The sequence below is a fragment of the Homarus americanus genome, unplaced genomic scaffold (assembly GCF_018991925.1).
Source record: "Homarus americanus isolate GMGI-L3 unplaced genomic scaffold, GMGI_Hamer_2.0 scaffold56333, whole genome shotgun sequence".
Classification (NCBI taxonomy): domain Eukaryota; kingdom Metazoa; phylum Arthropoda; class Malacostraca; order Decapoda; family Nephropidae; genus Homarus; species Homarus americanus.
In genome coordinates, this window is record NW_024734940.1 from 7,362,676 (window position 1) to 7,383,913 (window position 21,238).

The window sequence follows — 21,238 nt, forward strand, 5'->3', positions numbered from 1 at the left end:
GGACGAGGAGAACGAGGACGAGGAGAACGAGGACGAGGAGAACGAGGACGAGGAGAACGAGGGCGAGGAGAACGAGGGCGAGGAAGGAAAACGAGGACGTGGAGAACGAGGAAAATCACGAGGGGGAAGAAAATCACGAGGGCGAGGACGAGGACGAAGACGAGGACACAGTATTACCCAAAACAATAAAGACAACATCTGCTGGCATCACTACACCAACCATCAGGCTATGGGGTTGAGAGAGAGAGAGAGAGTCTTCATCATCTGGTAGAAGGGGAGAGGAAGGGGGGAGGGGGATTGCTGCGAGACCTCCCCAGGCCACAAGAAGTGAAGAATGGTGTAATAATTCGTTTTATATCTCCGTGTTGTGACGTTGTGGTGATCTAATGGAGCAACTCAGCCACTGCCAGGAGTTTGCTTCTGTCTGCTGAGTTGTGGTAGTTGGACTTGTTTACTTGTGTCTGCTGAGTTGTGGTAGTTGGCCTTGTTTACTTGTGTCTGCTGAGTTGTGGTAGTTGGACTTGTTTACTTGTGTCTGCTGAGTTGTGGTAGTTGGCCTTGTTTACTTGTGTCTGCTGAGTTGTGGTAGTTGGACTTGTTTACTTGTGTCTGCTGAGTTGTGGTAGTTGGACTTTTTACTTGTGTCTGCTGAGTTGTGGTAGTTGGACTTGTTTCTTGTGTCTGCTGAGTTGTGGTAGTTGGCCTTGTTTACTTGTGTCTGCTGAGTTGTGGTAGTTGGACTTGTTTACTTGTGTCTGCTGAGTTGTCGTAGTTGGCCTTGTTTACTTGTGTCTGCTGAGTTGTGGTAGTTGGACTTTTTAATTGTGTCTGCTGAGTTGTGGTAGTTGGCCTTGTTTACTTGTGTCTGCTGAGTTGTGGTAGTGGACTTTTTAATTGTGTCTGCTGAGTTGTGGTAGTTGGCCTTGTTTACTTGTGTCTGCTGAGTTGTGGTAGTTGGACTTTTTAATTGTGTTTACTGAGTTAGTAATTGGACTTGTTTACTAAATTGTGGTAATTGGACTTGTTTATGTGTCGGTCAAGTTGTGGTTGTTAGACTTACATAATTGAATCTGCTGAATTTTTAGTTGATTGCCAATGTCTGCTAAATTTTACATAGACAACTACAGGTGTGAAAAGATCAATTAGTCTCACCTGTAAGAAAACTCAACCAGGTAAGTGAATGGACTCTCTTAACACTTGATATAAACAGTAGAGCGGTCCACCAATACCTTGTTAGACCTCGGTAATTGGCGCCACCAGGTGATTTCTAACTGGGAGGGAGGGGGTGGGGGCTACTTGGGTGTTCGACTACCAGGGAACGCGTGGTGGCCGAGTCTACTTATTGTTTTGTATTGTTACTATTTTTCAGTTATTATTATTATTATTATTATTATTATTATTATTATTATTATTATTATTATTATTATTATTATTATTATTATTATTACTGTTGTTGTTCTTATTCTTGCTGTTGTTGTTGTTGCTGTTGTTGTTGTTGTTGTTGTTGTCAATAATGTCATTATCACTCTTAATTATATTATCATCATCATTATTCATGTGAAAAATTACTTACTACACGTTATTTTATTTTCAAACTTATTTCTTCAGAAGGAAAAATAACGAATGGATCAAAGGAGCGAGCAGTGATGCCAAGAGCCAGCCTGAATAATAAGACCGTTGGCAACACTGTGTTCATCTCTCCAGCCGAGTGTCAAAGATCCATTGAGAAATATGATCTAAAAAATAAATTAGTTTCCACTTCTTTTCTTCTTTATCACAGGATATATTATTTGAAACACATTAGCAATATATGGCAGTGTTGGAGCAGATATATAGACTAAGAAAAGAACGGAATTTATAGTGCGATAAAGGCGGGAGTTGTCGTAGTGGTGGAGTCAGTGTTGCGCGTAATGGCGGGGTCGTTATCATTAGGGTCCCTCGCCTCGGCCCTACAACTTCCTGTTCCGATTATGCTTCCATTATTTCCGTCTTTATTGCCCTAGTCCCTCGCCTCCGTAACGGCACGATAAATTAACTTTCTCTGTTATTTTCTTTTCAATTGGTTTTATTATCTATTTATATGTCTCATTGGTTTAGTCTGTGTTTCTTTGAATGTTTCTTTTCTTAATGTTTTACTCTGGTGTAGATCGGATGCGTTTTAATATTAGAATAGTTACCGATAAGGGCAAATGGTTTCAGTCTTAATAAACAAGAATTTACAGATGCCATTGCTCTAAGGTACGGTCGTCCAGTAGAAGGTTTGCCCTCCCAATGCGTGTGTGACTCTTCCTATGATGGCGATCACGCCATGGTGTGCAAGAAAGGGGGCTTCATATGCATGAGGCATGACGAGGTAAGGGACCTCACCGCAAATATGATGAAGGAAATCTACCGGGATGTCATGGTAGAACCGACCCTCCTTCCATTGGATGGTGAGGTCTTCCAACACAGGACTTCAAACACATCTAACGAAGCCCGTGTGGACGTCAGTGCTCGAGGATTCTGGACGCGGGGACAGCAAGCTTTCTTCGACATCAGGATTTTTGAACCCATGGCCGCATGTCACCGTAACCTAGCTCTCGATGCTGCACATAGGAGGAACGAGAACGACAAGAGAAGGGCATATGGGGAGAGAATTCAAAACGTTGATCAAGGCAGCTTCACTCCTCTAGTGTTCACAACCTCTGGTGGGATGGGACCAAGTGCAAGATGTTTCTACGCCAGACTCGCGGAGGTGATCTCCGAACAGAAGCAGCAGCCCAGAAGTTACGTTACAGCCTGGATGAGATGTCGACTGTCTTTCTCTCTCCTTCGGTCGGCTTTCCTCTGCCTCAGGGGAACGAGAGCTTCTGCCCCAATCCCGATAACTGCTGCAGATATTGACTATGAGGCTACAGTCACTGAATGCCACACAGATCTGCGGCTTAACTAATTCAACACAGATAGGATAGCTACTTATGTATTAGGATATTTAATATTAAGGTAATAAAATGGTGGCGAAGGTGTGGCTATTGGGGGAGGCTGGAGGCCACGTTTAAAAAAAAAAGTAGTAGTAGTAGTAGTAGTAGTAGTTACGCTACAGCCTGGTTGAGATGACTGTCCTCTCTGCTTAGGTCTACATTGCTCTGCCTCAGGGGAACGAGATCTACGGCCCCAAAGCCGACAACGGTCGCAGATATTGACTGTGAGGCAACAGTCACTGAATGCCGCATAGATCTGCGGCTCAACTAACTTAACACAGCTAGAGTAGCTACTTAATGTATTATGATATTTAATTTTATGGTAATAAAATGGTGGCAAAGGTGTGGCTATTGGGGGAGGATGGAGGCCACATTTAAAAAAAATGTGGTTGTAGTAATAGTCGTAATAGTAGTAGTAGTAGCTCACTAACCCTACATGAAGCCAAATCAGTTGTGTGTGTTCATTATATATTTTTCCACACACATCTAAGGTCTCCCCAGCTCACGCGGAAGCCCAGTTGTGATCATCTTAACTCTTATTCTCATTAGTCTACATATATTTCTCAGCTCAATTTTCCCCGAACCGTAAATATAACGAGATATAAACACAAAAACTAGGAAGGATTGTTGTAAATGACCTACATATGGCAACACTCCTTTGTTGACGTGTCGGCCATCTTGGATTTTTAGTGTTACGAATTCATTAAGCTAACAGGGGTCTGAGACTACTCTCTGCTTACGTATCAAAGAGGTGTTTATGTATCTGGAGTTTGTATGGTGTGTCTCAGGTGAGTTTAAGTACTGTACCTAAACTGTAATTTGTTTATCTCTCAGGTGAGTTTAGGGAACATTTACCTGTACTAATTCGTCGATTGACACTTTATCTTCCCAAGGTAAAAAACAAAACAAAAACAGTACTACCAGAATGACAAAAGTGAAAACAATTAGTAACACAAAAACCACAAAAAAACAGTATTACGAAGAATCACAAAATCAACAGTAATACCATAATAACACAAATGAAAAAGGATTACCAGAAAAAAAAAAACATAAAACAGCATTACCAGAACGGCAAAGGTAAAATTGTATTACCAGAACGACGACAAATGTAACACAGTATTACCAGAACGACAAAGGTGAAATTTAAATACCTGGCCTAGTGGAGGTAGGTAACTCAGCCGTGGAGGTATGCAAATGAGCTCTGAGGGGGGAGGTGGAAAGCTTTCTCTTCAGCTACCCTTTATATATGATGATTGAGGGAGAAGGAGTTGGAGACAGACAGACAGACAGACAGACAGAAAGACAGACAGACAGACAGACAGAAAGACAGACAGACACACAGACAGAAAGACAGACACACAGACAGACAGACAGACAGACAGAAAGACAGACACACACAGACAAACAGACAGACAGACAGAAAGACAGACACACAGACAGAAAGACAGACAGACAGACAGACAGACAGACAGACAGACAGACAGACAGAAAGATGAAAAGAGAAAGAGAGGACAGAAAGGAAAATATGTATTAGTACTTATCTCAAGATCAACGCCATATGTATAATGATTGTTTGAGAGGGGGGGGGAGACAGATAGATAGATGAAGAGGAAGAGAGAGAAAGAAAGAGAGATAAATAGAGATAAAGACAGATGTATTAGTAATTATTTTAATGTATGATGATTGAGAGAGAGAGAGAGAGAGAGAGAGAGAGAGAGAGAGAGAGAGAGAGAGCACGACTTTTCTCTGGATCAATGCCTTCACTACGGTAAAAATGAGAAGGGAAAAATGATAAGAGAGATACAGATAATGAGAGAGAAATAGAATCACAGATATATAGATAGAGAGAAGAACAAATATTTTCTCTAAATTTAAACACCTTTAAGTTAATATATTCCTTACCTTTAAAATACTTAATTAAAAAAACAGTATTTATTTTCAGTCACAAAAAAGTTCCTGTTACATGTATATCGACATAAATTAATAATAACTCCTATTTGTTTTCTTCTAACTCACTAAATTACATCAAATAATATTTATTAATCATTCGTAGGTTATAGAGATCTTTGTTCCGCTTTAATATCATCTCTCTACACATTTTTGGTGTTATTTATATCACACAGTATCATATGGTATTTTTTATATTATCTCTATAAGAGGAGTCAAACAATAACTCCCTCCAACAGATAAAACCGATAGAGGTACAAAAACTCAAAGTGGCATCTTTCAGGCAATTAAATTCTACGTCTAAACAAAACCATCTACTGTTAGTGTTGCCTCCTTGTGCTTGACGGACGGCTCCAAGTCAGCCAGGGTAGGAGGTGAGGAGAGACTCGAAAAGGTGGGTGTCGTACTCGAGGTTCCGGAGGAGTGTTTCGATGTGCTGCTCCAAGGTCCGACGACAGAATCAGATGACTGAGGGTTTAGCAAGCATCAGTGTTTCCACTCGGTCCTTCAGGATGGATCCTATATGTTCGCACACGTTCAAGTTTGGTGAATTATCCGACCACTCATTGTTTCCGAATAAATCCACATTGTTGTCGCGTAACCAAAACGCCGACGCAGTTAGTTTTGAATAACTCCTGATAGTGCTCTTCGTCGGGAACTTCATCAGGAATCCTTAACCATATCCTGTCATTTTAGGAATTCAGGTTCCTGTTTACGTAAACGAAAAACTTGAGTCTGACAGCGAGAAGTTGTCCTTGTTCCATGCATTAAGATAATCCGCAAACCACAGTTTGGCTTCGATGCTGGGCGCGGTTTTCCAAGGTTTCGCCAGCTCCTGCCAGGCCTTTAGACTCTACCGGGCACGGAATGATCGAATCGTTTCACGTCAAACTGTTTTCCCGCGTTGTAGCTGAACCTCTTGGCCAGAGCCCCGCAACTCTTCTCTCGGCAGTGGGACCCTTCAGTATGATGTTCTGTGATTTCTGAAAGAGAACCTCGGGCCGGCCGCCGCGGAACTCGGTCTTACACTCTTCAATTAACTTCCGCCAGTTGCTTTTCACAAAGTCCTCCGACCTTCCAGGTGCGTGTAACAAACGCAGCCCCAGCGTCACGAACTTCTCGAAAAGTCACTGCTCGAACGCGATCTACAATTTGTTAGAAGTCATTATCATACGTAAAATGTTACAAAAATAGACGTACTTTCATGTGATATATAATAACAATAATCTTATCACCCAAAGTTCAGACTGAACAAGGGGGGGGGGGGCATTCATAATTTGGCACTATGTACAATGAAAGACAAAAGTCGTGTCGCGAAATATGGTGAAAACATATGCCGAAAGGCTAAACTTTTGGTGCGCTCTGCCTTGTGGTAGGGCTCTCATAATGTGTCGCGAGTTATATTTAATCTTCGGAGAAAACCGCGACGCGACTTTTGTCTTTGATTGTACAGTCTACGCCACTTATAAGCCACAGAGACTGGCAGCCTCGAAACTCCTAGCCGTCAACTTCACTGGGCGCATCCCTCCCCCACCCACCTCCAAAAACACACAAACCAGGCAATTAATCGGTGGTCAGCCAAGGTGTAAAGTCAACGCTCACCCCCGAACACGTTAGTTTGGATAAATAAATTTAAAAAAAATGTATTTTCGTTCTGTTTCGAAAATCTATCCAAGCATTTTACGAACTTGATAGAATACAGTATATAACATGATGTTGGAGCTTCGAAACAAGCCACTGCTCATTTGTACAGGATAATTTACCATTGAGCGTTGACCGGAGAGGTTGACAGACGCCCACCGTGGCTCGAGGCTCGCCGTCACTCGATAAGGAGGAGGAATTTTAAGCAAGAGTTGTGTTCACCGACGAAAAAACATTTTCGCCTAACAACCATGGCTGTATCCAAGTGTGGCGCCGAAACAACACAAGGTAGCCGAGTGAGGGTGAATGTGTAGATAGTGTGGGTGACCGGATAAAACCCCAACGGACAAAACCCCAGTCTCATATATGAAATATAAAATAAAACACTTTTATGTTTAGGTTAGGTTATGTTAGGTTAGTGTTGACAAATGACAACCCCGTTGGGGTTTTGTCCGTTGGGGTTTTGTCATGGAACCGACAGTGTGGGGGTGGATGACTCTCCACGGCGTCGGGGAGGTCACAGAGATTCAAGGACAGCTTAGTGCCGAAACATATGTTGACATCCTTAATGATTTTTTCTCCCCTCTGTCCGCGAGAGGAATTTTCCCTTGCCTCCCGGTCCCATAATATTTGCTGCTATTGACAATCACATGGTAAACTACTGCTACAAATTGCCATATAGTAGTTAATAGTTTGATTAATTATATAAACTAAGAAACCCCTAACATCTTGTCTCTGAACACCTTTCATGAATTAAGTTTAAGTTGATCGACTTTCTTTGGTTTGCCTGTATTCTGTCTAAAATATTAAACCACACAATATACCAGAGAGATGTGTGGAGTCTGTTGGTAGCTTTGGTTTAGTCGTGGTCTGGGCTGTTCGTCCTGAGACAACACGCACGTCTTCGAAAGCGTTGACTTTCAGAATAAGAAATTTATTTATAATGTTTTGTATCATTATTTGTTATGTTTAATACAGTTTTATCTTATTTCTATGTGTTTCCCGTTTGTTGGTTCGTTTTTAATAAACAAATAAATCGGGATAAACACTATAAAACAATTCTGGATAAGTTTTGCCACCAGTTGTCTGACACCACTTTGAGACATCGATGACATAAGTGTTTCGTGGGTTCAGGAACAGCTTTTCGATACATCAGATTCAATCGTCCAAAAACGAGCCATTATACAAACTAAAATATTGGCATATAATCTTGTGTAATGCATTATTTTATACTTTATAATTAGAACAGATATACAGTAGACAAAGATCTCTAAGGCTGCATGTGTGGAAAAACAAATGAGTAAGGCACGACCAAACTCAGTCCGTTATAGCACTGAGACGAGGTTTGACCGGTTTGCTTAAGTCGTGAATCTTCTTCGTTTCGCGGTTTCGGATTTATGAGAATGTCAGCAGAGGCAACTGACAAGACAACGCTGCGCAGTGCCGTCTCTGTCTTAGTGCCGGTAAGGAAGTACACGATAGAAGAGGACTACAAAGTAGCGCAAATTTTCGTCAGTATAGTAAAGTGTTTGTAAGTGTCATGAAGTGCTTAAAAGTGTCGTAAAGTAATTATAAGTACACGATGGCTTATAGATAGATAAAAAGCCTGTGAGGTGAAGAGACTGAAATTGACGAGGACTGAGAAGTATCGTCAGGTGTTTGTCATCGTACTAAAGTGTTTGTAAGTGTTTATAAGTACAGTATTGTAAAGTATTTGTGTTATGAAGTCATATAAATGATATGAAATGATTGTGCCATGAAGACTTATAAGTGTTAAAGTAATTGTGACTGCCAAAACACCCATACAATACGTTTCACGAGAGTGGTATAAAGTGTCGTAAAGTGTCAATAAAGATTTAAAGTCTCGCAAAATGTCATTAATGTTGTTAAGTGTTGCAAAGTGTCTTGAACTAAAGCAAGGTGTAAAATGTATCATAAAGTATAGCAAAGTGTCAAGTGCCATAAGGTGTCATAAATGTGCCAGGAGGAGACCCTGCCACCAGGGCTTCCGCGACCACAAGCACAAGGTAACACTTCTGTTGTGTTGTTTACATATCTAAAAAAGTTCTTAGTCATTCATTTGGCATAAACTAATGCTTAAGATCATTAGTTCTGCCTAATTTGTTCCTGTAAGTTAAGTGTGAATAATCATATAGGTGTGGAGGGGGGGGGGGGTAGACAGAAGGTAATCTCAACTGAATTTTTCCTTTTCCAGGTAAGTTAGAGTTAAAACAGCTCTTCGTGGGACATTAACACACCATATGTCAGGTACGTCCAAGTTACCATATTCATTGATTAATTATCGTTTTAGTCATCAGCTAAGTCTAGAGTCTTCGCATCCCACAACAGTTTCAAAGGAACGTTACGCTTTTCCCCTCCACCTTTGAGGACGTCGGACTCCCTCCCTTATCAATGAGTCAACGTGATGCCCCCACTCGTTAACGTGGACCCTAATTGGTAACAACCTAACCCAGCCAGTGGGATTGGAGCCAAGTAATAACGGATCCCAAATACCTGTAGGTAATAATTCCAATGGATCAATATTTTAATGGGCTCCAACCATAATGTCTCAAGGGTGACTAGGATTAATTAAGGTCGTTTTGGGCAGAGGACCATTAATTTGATCTTGAAATTTTCACTTTTGATCCTTTCACAGCTCAGCGTAGAGACTAATGTTTTCGGTGAGTTGGGTCTCTCCTCCACCTGTTTTAGAAGTGTGGGAGCGTCCTCACACTCCTGCCTCACGAACGTTCTCACACCTCGGGAGCATTGGACCACCTCCTCGAGTTACATGAACATCAAAGTATTTTTCGATGTAATTTTTAGGGCTGCCATGTTTTCTTAAGCTTGCATCAAACACCAATTTTTCTACATTTCATAAAAATAGAAATCATTCATTTTACTGTATTGGGAGCGCCGTTCCTTGTTGACCGCCGTTAAATTTATTTATTTCAGAATTCCCCCCAGACCAAACGTTTGGGGATGTAGAGTATTGCAATGATTCAGTCCATCCGTTCGTCCATCGGTCCGTCCGATCGTCCGTCCGTGATAGAATAAGTATACTGTACACTCGGTAACTCGCCACAGACGCAATGGATTGTGTTCAGCATTAGTGAGAGTATAAATTATGGCAGGGTCTTACTGGACAGTACTGGCCGTGTTCATAGTTCAATATTTCAGACACTCAAGGTTGTCTTAATTGTTTTTTATTATTTTTATATTTTTTGGCGGGGGGAGGGAGGGGGGGCCAAATTACGTTTTTTTGGGGAACTACTTCAAAAAAATCATATCTAGTGTAAGGTTTAATGTATTACGAATTAACATGATTTGCAGGAACGAATGAAGCCACCTTCAGTACACAAGTAGAATTAAATATTAATGAGGAATAAGTTCCAGGGTAGAAATGACCTCAAATACATATTAAAATGGTTATCATAGAAAGCCACTGTGCTGTGTAGGCCTAGCCCGGAAGACTAAAGTCCTATCCCAACTAGGCTGCACAGGCTAACATGGTTGGTAAGTGTCGTAACCATAGGTTCATATTGGTATGATTTACCACCATCACAGTCCAACCTTAGGTTATATTATAGAACCTTTATCCTCTACAATCTGTGAAGGTTATTTAAGATATCTAAGTGACTAACCCAAACATCGTCATAGTTTTCACAAACAACAACAGCAACATTGTGTCATTTCCAATATAGACACTTATATCAGACATCCATCACCACTCCACTGGGTGTGTTTCACAGCAACAACGGAACGTGAGCACAGTCAAGTAGTCATAACTCTATGTAATCCAGCTTCACCATATTTTGACACCAAATGAACGTTTCATTAATGAATGAAACTCTGTGCAACATAAAATAATAATATTTCTAATTAATTTCATATAATACTGTTCGATTACATAACTCAGGGTTTTTTCTTTACCTGGTAACCTAACAACGATAACCTCACAATATATGACGAGATCTGAGGTTGACGAGTCCATAACAATTTAAATAATGAGTTACTTAATGCACAGTCAGAATATATCATACGAAAAATCAGATCAAATAACAATGACCCCAAATGGATAAATAATTATTTTAAGAATATTATTGGACAAAGGAAGGCATAGGTAGGAAAATAAAATAGTAGTGAAGTTTACCTCCGAGATTGCTATAAAGTATTGGCCAATAGGGAGATCGAGATAAGAAAAGCAAATAGGAATTAATGAACTGAAGGTAGCAAGGGAGGTGCAGTCAAACCCCAAGGGAATCTTTCAAATGTATCAAACTAAAGCACGAGAAAAGATTGGACCAATACAGTCAGGTACCGGCGAGCTAACTGATGACGACAGAGAAATGAGCAATAATCTGAACATATTTTTTAAAAATTATCACCACCGAGGCACTGACTATATACAGAGATAGTGAAGAAAATAGATGAAGCGAGATAGTAGTGACTAGTAACGATGTTAGTAAACAAATAGACAAACTAAAGCCTAATAAGTCACTAGTTCCCGATGAGATATTTGCTAGAGTACTAAAGGAATGTAAGGAAGAGCTTAGTATGTCCTTAGCAAGTTGTTTAACATGTCCTTAAAAGCGGGTGTAGTACCAGAATCCTGGAGGACAGCGAATGTGATACCGATGTGATAGGCAACTTGCTGGAAGCAATAATTTCAAACTGCTCGAAATCCTCTGGATAAGCACAAGTTAATCACTAATTCCCAGCATGGCTTCACAAGTGGGCGTTCATGTCAGACAAATCTATTAACATTCTTTTCAACTGGTATACCTCGACTTTAGAAAAGCCTTCGGCAGAGTCCGCTAAGAAAGACTAATAAGAATAGTGGAGGCTTATGGAATTGGAGATGTTTTAAAATGGATTCGGAGCGCGGTTACAGCGCAGGAAACGGCAAGTAAGCATTAACGGCACTAAATCCGTTTGGGGTAACGTCACTAGTGGAGTAACCAAAGGCTCAGTACTTGGACCATTACTATATATTATATACATAAAAGACATAGATATAGGCGTCGACAGCATCATAAGTAAATTTGCTGACGACACTAAAATAGGGCGTGTAATTAAATATGGAGGACTCCGCAAAATTACTGGAAGATCTAAACAAACTTTTTACATGGTCTGAAAAATGGTAGATGAAATTTAATTTGGATAAATGTAAAGTACTTGGTGTAGGAGACGTAAACAGAGAAACCAGATATCAGATGAACAACAATATTATAGAGAAATCTGACTGTGAGAAAGATTTACGAGTAATGGTGAGTAGGAATCTTAAACTAAGACAACACTGCGTATTTGCTCGAAACAAGGCTAACAAAGTACTTGGTGTTCATACAAAGAGTAAGTTACAAAACGAGTGAGGTTATCCTAAAGCTATATCTTGCGCTTGAGAGACCTCACTTGGATTACGCGGCGCAGTTTTGGTTATCATACTACAGAATAGATATAGAATTCCTAGAAACCATTCAGAGGAGGATGACAAGATTAATCCCGGGCATTAGGAACCTTGAGTACAGAGACAGATTAAAGCAGCTTAATTTACACTCCCTCGAGAGACTTGCAGTGAGAGGCGATATGATCGAGGTGTATAAATGGAAGGCAGGGCGAAACAAGGTGATATAACAAAGGCACGCAAACTATTCAACCAGGAGCGAGCTCGTAGCAATGGTTGTAAATTAGACAAATTTAGATTTAGGCGCGAGATAGGTAAACATTGGTTTGGAAATATAGTGGATGATTGGAGCAAATTACCGAACTTCATCAACTCGAACACGCTGGGTAGCTTCAAATATAGGTTGGATGGAATTATGAGCGATAGGGGTTGGGTGTAAACTGGGCTGCCTAGTATGGGCCAATAGGCTCGCCGCAGTTTCCTCCATTCTTACGTTCTTATGTCCTTAAAGTAATATCCCCAAGTGGAATATGTATAGTTAATTATATTTGAAGTAGAAGACCACAATTCAGACATACATTTTCTTCGTTATTATTCCCACCACAACCAATTTGGAAGAGGATATTTACAACCAGATTAAATTTCTCCCCTTTATTTAGTAGCCTGTCCTTCACTATCACGGCCTGCAGTCTTGACCTCATGTACCCAACGTGGTTCCGAACAAGGTAGACCATTATCTCCACCGCTGGCCTCTCCCTCGCCGGCTCCCAGGTGTTCACAATTTTAACTGCAAAGATGTTCTATCGGGTTCATGTCACCTCTTTGCTCGGCCAGTCCAACAGGTGGAGTTTCTCTTGTGCGAGGAACCACTGTGGACGGGGCAGTGATCCTGGACAAATATTATGGGGCCGAGAGGGAAGGGAAAATTCCTTTCGTTCAGAGAGGAGAAGAAATAATCATTAAGGATGTCAACATGTGTTTCGGCACTAAACCGTCCCTGAATCTCTGTGACATCGCCGACGCCGTGGAAAGTCATCACCCCTCAAAAAGCCGCTCCGTCGTTCTTTATAATTATTGCGCCGATCATAACTGCATAAAATAATGTAGACATTAGCACTTTGTTATAATTTTTCACTTTTATGTCAAATTATGATTTGTTATTTACTGCAAGATATGTGGGATTTCATAAAGTAATTTACATAAGAACATAAGAAAATAAGGAGTCTGCAATAGGCCGGTTGGCCTGTGCATGGCAGCTCCTGTCGAGAGTTACTACCACTCTCTATCATCCATGAATCTATCTAGCCTCCTTTTGAAACTTTCCAGAGTTCCCGCACTTACTACAAAGTTGCTAAGCTTGTTCCACTCGTCCACCACCCTATTTGTGAACCAGTTCCTTCCTATCTCTCTCCTAAACCTAAACTTATCCAACTTAAATCCGTTGCTCCGAGTCCTATCCTGCTCGGATATTATAAGAACTTTATCTATATCCCCTTTATTGATTCCTTTCACCCACTTAAATACTTCTATCATATCTCCCCGCACTCTGATATAGTATATGTATTATTTTCATGGTATTGTTATTTTAATAATTGTGTTTGGCAACTTCCTGGATAGGCATCCATTATTCATTGGGTCATAAATGCAACGGACATCATATATAGAGGCCCCAGCCCGCTATCACCCTAGAGTAAGAGACAGTTACTTAGGTTTCAGAAGGCGGAGAGAAGAACATAGAGAAATACAGCATGACCAATTCATGTGTGTGCGACTTGGGGGATTGTTTTGTTATCACAGTGGTTTATTATATCGTAAATTCTTGGCAGTAAATATGCATAAATTGTTCAGACCTGTGACACAAGCTGCGTCTACCACCCTAATGTGCGGTAACACATTCTACTTATAATTTGTGTTTTGACCTACGTATTTATATCCTTGCTTATTATATCCTGCGTTGTAACTACACAGGTAACTACTTAACTCTCTCCCACCCTTCTCGCCCCCCTACACTCTGATCCTCCTCACCCCCTGTATTACCCCGCCACCCACTCACACACCGGCTCCAGTGCTTCAGATTCAAGAGTCGATACTCCCAGGGTTCACACCACACGGAGAAGGTGGATTGACAATGCTGATTGTACCAGTTGGAAGTGGAAGAGGCTGTAGCTGTGGTTTTTATCTCCCATACTTCACACCATCACCTTCCTCACCACCATATCCTCCTCTTCCTCACACTCTACTTGACATCAATGCCTAAAAAAAAAAATATTCCATACTTGACACCACCTTTCTCACCGTCTCTTCTTCATCCTCGCTCTTCATTATCCTCCTTCCCCTCTTCCATACAACACTTCTCCTCCACTGGACACCTCTATAATGCCTCCTATATTTTACACCCGTTCTACCACTCCCAAACCTGTTATATCACCCACCTCTAATTCTTATACTGTACAAACTGACACACCTGTCAGCCACTCCCAATACTTCATATCTAGTCAGTCTCACCACATACAAACACACACACACACACACACACACACACACACGCAGACACGGACGAACGCATTCACACATACACTGCTGCTGCTTTTTAAACGTGGTCTCCAGCCTCTCCAATAGCCACACCTTTGCCGCTATTTTATTACCTTAAATTTAAATATCCTAATACAAAAGTAGTTTCCCTAGCTGTGTTGGGTTAGTTAAGCCACTTGATATATGCTGCATTCAGTTACTGTTGCCTCAAAGTCAATATCTTCGACTATTTGTCGGGTTTGGGGCCAAAGATTTCGTTCCTCTGAGGCAGACCAATGCAAACCTTAGCAGAGAGAGGGGCAGTCAACGTCTCACCCAGGCTGTAACGTAACTTCTGGGCTGCTGCTTCTGTTAGGATAACACCTCGGCCAGTCTTGTAAAGGAACATCTTGCACTTGGTCCCATCCCGCCATAGGTTGTGATCACCAGAAGAGTGAGGCTGCCTTGATCAATATTCTAAATTCTCTGCCCATATGCCCTGTTCGTGTCATTCTCGTTCCTCTTGTGTGCAGCATTGAGAGATTGGTTACAGTGACATACGGCCGTGGAGTCGAAAATCCTTATGTCAAAGAAGGCTTGCTGTCCCCACGTCAATTTCTTGAGCGCTGAGGTCCACGGGCTCCGTTGGATGTGTTGGAAGTCCTGTGATTGAGATTCTCACCGTCCAACGGAAGGAGAGTCGGTTCCACCATGACTTCATGGCAGATTTCCTTCAACATATTTGCTGTGAGATCACTTACTTCGTCATGCCCAATGCATACGAAGCCCCCATTCTTGCACACCATGGCGTGGTCAATGTCGTCGGATGAGCTACACATGCATTGGAAGGGCAAACCTTCTACTGGCCAACCATACTTTGGAGCAATGGCATTTGTAAATTCTTGTTTATTAAAGATGAAGTCTTTTGCCCTTATTGGTAACATCGTTAACCAGTTCGAGACGGCCACTTCCTGTGCTATAGGTACTTATTTTTTTTTAATTTATCTGACAATTGCAACATCAGTTGTTGAAGTTTTTTCATTTTGGGTGTGCTGCCGTTCTGTCGTAATGGACTGTAGAATCTTGTATAATTCGCTGGTATCCGCCTCACTTGTTGCATTCTGAGCTATAATGTGCTCATTGAGGGCTGCCGTGAACTTTACAGAGTTCTGATGTTAAGTAGCAGCAAGCTTCTCTGGATTAGTCAATCCCATTCCTCCCAGTGTCGGTGGTAGTGCAAGGAGTAATATTTCTGCTGGGGTTTAATAATGGCTTTTCACTAGTGTTGGAATAAAAGGGACCTTGATGGCTTCTTCCAGAGGGTGGAGGAGGGGTCCGATATCGGGAATAGTGCTCATCAGATAATTCCAGATATGCTGGGCTCCATGGGTGAATGCCTCAAACTTTGCATGTGGCTCAGTTTTAGAAATATCAGACAGAGCTTGGATTTCTTTCACCCACTCATTTGCCTTTCCCGTTACGTACTCGGTCTCGAATTCGTTTGTGTTGATTACAGTACGTAGATTTCTTTGGCCGTCCTTTGTTATTTTGACCTCACTTCCGCCGAACACCTTTATAGCCCGGTCATGGTGTTCTGGCTTCACAATGAGGAAGGACTTGTTGGCATTTGGGCGGTACGTGATGCTACCAGGTCCCACCACTTTTTTATGCCCTCCACTTTTCGTGCTCCTGTATGGTCATCAGCATAAGCCACTTGCTTGACCTTGGTTGTTTCATAGTTTATTGTGTGTTGGAGCACGGATAGACCTATTGCGTACATTGCCATGGCGACTGGATCCCCCTGCACAGTTTCCTCAGTTGACTATATAGTGGTATCTCCTCTTTGGGCCTTGAAGCTTATTATACAGAAGTCTGTCGGGTTCCTGTAGGTGTTTTATACATACAATGCAAGGCTTGGACACTTGATCTTGATGTTTTACAGTCTAGCCTTGCGGTTGATAATGTTGAATGAGTTGGAAACGTCAACCAGGAGTACTGCCTCACAATTACGCTTGCTCAAATAACTTTCTCATGGCGTGAAAGACAGCTTCAAACCCCAGCCAGCACATATTTGCAGGTTCCCTGCAGCTGCCTTGACATCATCATTATGCATTTTCCAATGATCCGTAAGAACACTTCACCCACCCTTATGGGCCTACTTCCTGGATTTTTGTTCAGGGGGATGAGGTGGCAGGCCGTCAGAGCTTGTACATGATGGCAGCATGAGGTTGCTAGCTTTATTGCAAGGGAGCCGGTGGCATTGCAGAGATCTCTTGCTGCATCGCCAAATTTGTTAGTGCTGAGTATGACTCTCCACCCATCTGCATCCAGGCCTGAAGGGCCTGCTCCTCCTGTGTCTTCAGTGCTTTTTTCCACACCATCCCTCCTGTTATTTTCTCGAACATGACAGCGTTTGGAGGGATATAGTCACCCGGGAGCCTGATGCCTTCCTCTGCACTTGCAGGTGGATGTTTTTCCTCCAGTTGTTGTAATGTCTCTCTGTATTGGCAGCATACCACCTGAAGGTTCCTCTGTGAGAGATCTTACCACCGGGGACACTTTTCCCACTCGCATCTTGTTTCCAAACTTTCTGGCAGCATCCTCTGTGACTTGCTTTACGTCTCCTGTAAATTTTAGTCTCTGCTGCAGTGTTCTTGCCTCACTTTCGAGATCGGCAACATAGTCCTGCTCTGCCACATTGTCTGTCCTCTCTTCATTGCAGCTACATTTTTCTTGCACTTATTCCTTGTGTGTGTTCTCTGGCAGAATAGATGAGGTATTATTGCCAGTATGTGGAGAGCTATTGGGGCCAGGGAGCTGTCATGAGTTTAATCTCGTATGAGGCGAGTTATCTCCTGGATCATTTCTTTGGTAGCTTCTGAGTAAGTTTGTTTGATCCACTTCTGTGCATCTTCCCTCGACATGCCTTTCCAATGTGGTGGCTGTCTGTCATTCACCTCGTGTATATCTGCTAAAGTTGGAGCCGCATTTCTTGGCACTACATTTTCATACTGGGTGGAATCACTGCTATCATTCAGAATATCGCCATGCGGCATTATCCACTGTGTCCTCTGTGAAGGGTCCCTGACCAGGGGATTTTGACTGTTGTTTCCATTCCGGCACCCCACACAATGGCGGCGATTTATTACCCATTCATAGTTTGTGTAGTGTTGGTTCCGGCTAGAACAGATGCAAGGACAGTTACCCGGCATGATGCTCCACACTTCGAGTAACAGGAGTATCTCGTGAGGGACGCAGTAGATCGCTAGTTTTACGAGATGGGTGAGGAGACACAAGTACATGAGTGACTCGGATCTCCCAAGTATCCAGTGAGAAGGAAAAATTATGACCTAAGAACACTTGGTTAATATGGGTGACGAGTGCCATTTCACAGGATGTCCATCCCTGACACCTGCTTTGGTCACATTCGGAAGAATCTAGTTCTTATGAAAAGGGCCAGAGCGGTGGCAATTTGGTCAGCAGTGTCCGGTGGTAGGGACACATACGCACGGGTGGGCATGAGTGTGTAGGCCACCTTGGGGGGGGGGGGTGAGGGCAACGAGCTATACAGAATTATACATTGGGAGCAGGAATAGTCACACCAGGCGTCTGTTTACATGTAGGAAGCGACAGTGGCCACAGAATAGTAGGCCTTCCAACACTGGTCACAGGGGCGGGAGTCGCGAGACTGCACCCACTAAAGTAGGCGTATCCCACATCAGGCCAAACGCTCTGGTGGGCACTGCCACCACCGACCACTTACACCTCGCCTGGTGATCGCTGGTACACACACTGAAAATTTGCAATTGATGCCATATGGGATGGGGAGACCCTTGAGTACCAGTGATATGGGTGACGTCCAATATTCGCCAACACACTGTGAAGTTCCTGCTTTCACCTACTGACTATGTCCCCTCCAAAATCACTGTAGAACACGTAGGATACACAACACCCTACCCCTACTACCACTATCACTATTTATTTTTCTAAATGGCCTCCAACCTCCCCCAATAGCCACACGTTGGCCGCCATTTTATTACCTTAAATTAACTATCCTAATACATAAGTAGCTACCCTAACTGTGTTGAATTAGTTGAGCAGCAGATCTATGCGGCATTCAGTGACAGTAGCCTCAAAGTCGATATCTGTGACTGTTGTCGGCTTTGGGGCCGATGCTCTCGTTACCCTGAGGCAAAGCAATGCAGACCTAAGCAGAAAGAAGGACAGTCGACATCCCAACCAGGCTGTAAAATAACTTCGGGGCTGTTGGTTCCGTTCAGATAACACCTCCGCGAGTCTGACGCTACCACTACTACTACTACTTTTTTTTTTTTTTTTAATGGCCTCCAGCCTTCCCCAATAGCCATACCTACGCCACCATTTTATTACCTTAATATTAAATATCCTAATACATATGTAGCTATCCTAGCTGTATTGAGTTAGTTGAGCCGCAGATCTATGCGGCATGCAGTGACTGTAGCCTCATAGTCAATATCTGCAACTATTGTCGGCTTTGGGGCCAATGCTCTCGTTTCACTGAGGCAGAGCAAAGCCGACCTAAGAAGAGAAAAAAACAGTCGACATCTTGTCCAGGCTGTAACATAACTTCTGGGCTGCTGCTTCTGTTTGGATATCACCTCCGCGAGTCTGGCAGAGAAGCATCTTCCACTTGGTCCCATCCCACCCAAAGTTGTGAACACTAGAGGAGTGAAGCTGCCTTGATCAACGTTCTGAATTCTCTCCCCTATGCCCTTATCTTGTCGTTCTCGTTCCTCCTGTGTGCAGCATCGAGAGCTAAGTTACGGTGACATGAGGCCATGGGATCAAAAATCCTGATGTCGATGAAGGCTTGCTGTCCCCGCGTCCAGAATCCTCGAGTACTGACGTCAACACGGGCTTTGTTGGATGTGTTTGAAGTCCTATGTTGAATGTTCTCACCGTCCAATGGAAGGAGGGTCGGTTCTACCCTGACATCACGGCAGATTTCCTTCAACATATTTGTTGTGAGATCCCGTACTTCGTCATGCCTCATGCATATGAAGCCCCCTTTCCTGGCACACCATGGCGTGATCGACGACATAGGAAGAGCCACACACGCATTGGGAGGGCAAACCTTCTACTGGGTTCTCAAACTTTTTTCAACTAAGGACCCCTCATATACCATGACGCATACAAATATTGTCAATAATCAAAGAATAAATCATAGTCCAAAGGATTTGTTCATTTCAACCCAAATCTCAAATATCCTTCGAATTGGAATCGTCAAATCTCTCACAAACATTAAACGCACTATTTCTCAAAAACTTTTTGCGGATCCTTGGGGGTCCGCGGACCCCAGTTTGAGAATCACTGCCCTAGAGCATTGGCATCTGTAAATTCTTGTTTATCGAGACTGAAACCATTTGCCCGTATCTGTAACGTAGTTAACCAGTTCGAGGCGCCCACTTCCTGCGCTATAGCTACTTTTTTTTCAAGTTCTCTGGCTCTTGCCGCATCATTTGCTACAGTTTATCACTTTGAGTGTGCCGTTGTTCAGTCACAATGGACTGTAGAATCTTGTATAATTCGCTGGTATCCACCTCACTTGTTACATTCTGAGCTCTTATGTGCTCAGTGAGGGCTACCATGAGCTTGACTGAGTTCTGATGTTCAGTGGCAGGATCTCCTCTGGATTGGACAATCCCTTTCCTCCCAGTCTCGGTGGTAGTGCAAGGAGTGACGTTTTTGCTGGGGTTAAGTGAAGGTGTTTCACTAATTTGGGAATAAAATTGACGCTGATAGCTTCCTCCAGAGGGTAGAAGAGGGGTCCGATAAAAGGGATAGTGGGCATCGGGTAATTCCAGTGATGCTTAACTCCATGGGTGAATGCTGCAAAAGCCGCATGTGGCTCAGTTTTAGCAAAATCAGACAAAGCTTGGATTTCCTTCACTCTCTCATTTACCTTTCCAGTTACGTACTCGGTCTTGAAGTCCTTCGTGCCGATTACCGCACCGAGAAGTCTCTGATCGTCCTTTGTTATCTTGACCTCACATCCGCCAAACACCTCCATAGCCCCTTCCTGGTATTCTGGCTTCGCAATGAGGAAGGACTTGCTGGCATTTTGGTGGTACCCTATTTGTGGACCACGTGATGTTATCAGGTCCCACCACTTTTTGATGTCCACTTTTCCTGCTCGTGTAAGGTCAGCATAAGCCACTTGCTTGAATGAGGTTATTTCAAACTTTATTGTGTGTTGGAGCACGGATAGGCCTAGTGCGTACATTGCCATAGCAACAGGGTCCCCCTGCGTTGTTCCCTCAGTTGACTGTATGATGGCATCTCCTCTTAGAGCCTTGAAGCTTGTTATATAGAGGTCTGATGGGTTTCTATAGGTGTTTTCAGCTTGCAGTGCAGAGCTTGGACCCTTGATCTTGGTGTTGTGCAGTGTAGCTTTGCGGTTGATTATGTTGAATGCGTTGGATGCGTTAACCAGGAGTACTGCCTCACAAACACGCTGCTCAAATATCGTTCTCATGGCGTGAATAGCAGCGTCCCCTCCAGCCTGGTGGCCAGCACATACTTGCAGGTTCCCTGCAGCTGCCGTAACATCATTATTTACCACCTCCATTATACATTTTTCAATGAGCCGTCTCAGCACTTCCCCCACCCCTAAAGGCCTATATCCTGGATTTTTATCCAGGGAAATGAGGCGGCAGGTCATCAGAGCATGAAGGTGATGGCAGCACGAGGTCGCTAGGTTTCTTGCAAGGGCAGCGGTGGCATTGTAGAGGTCATT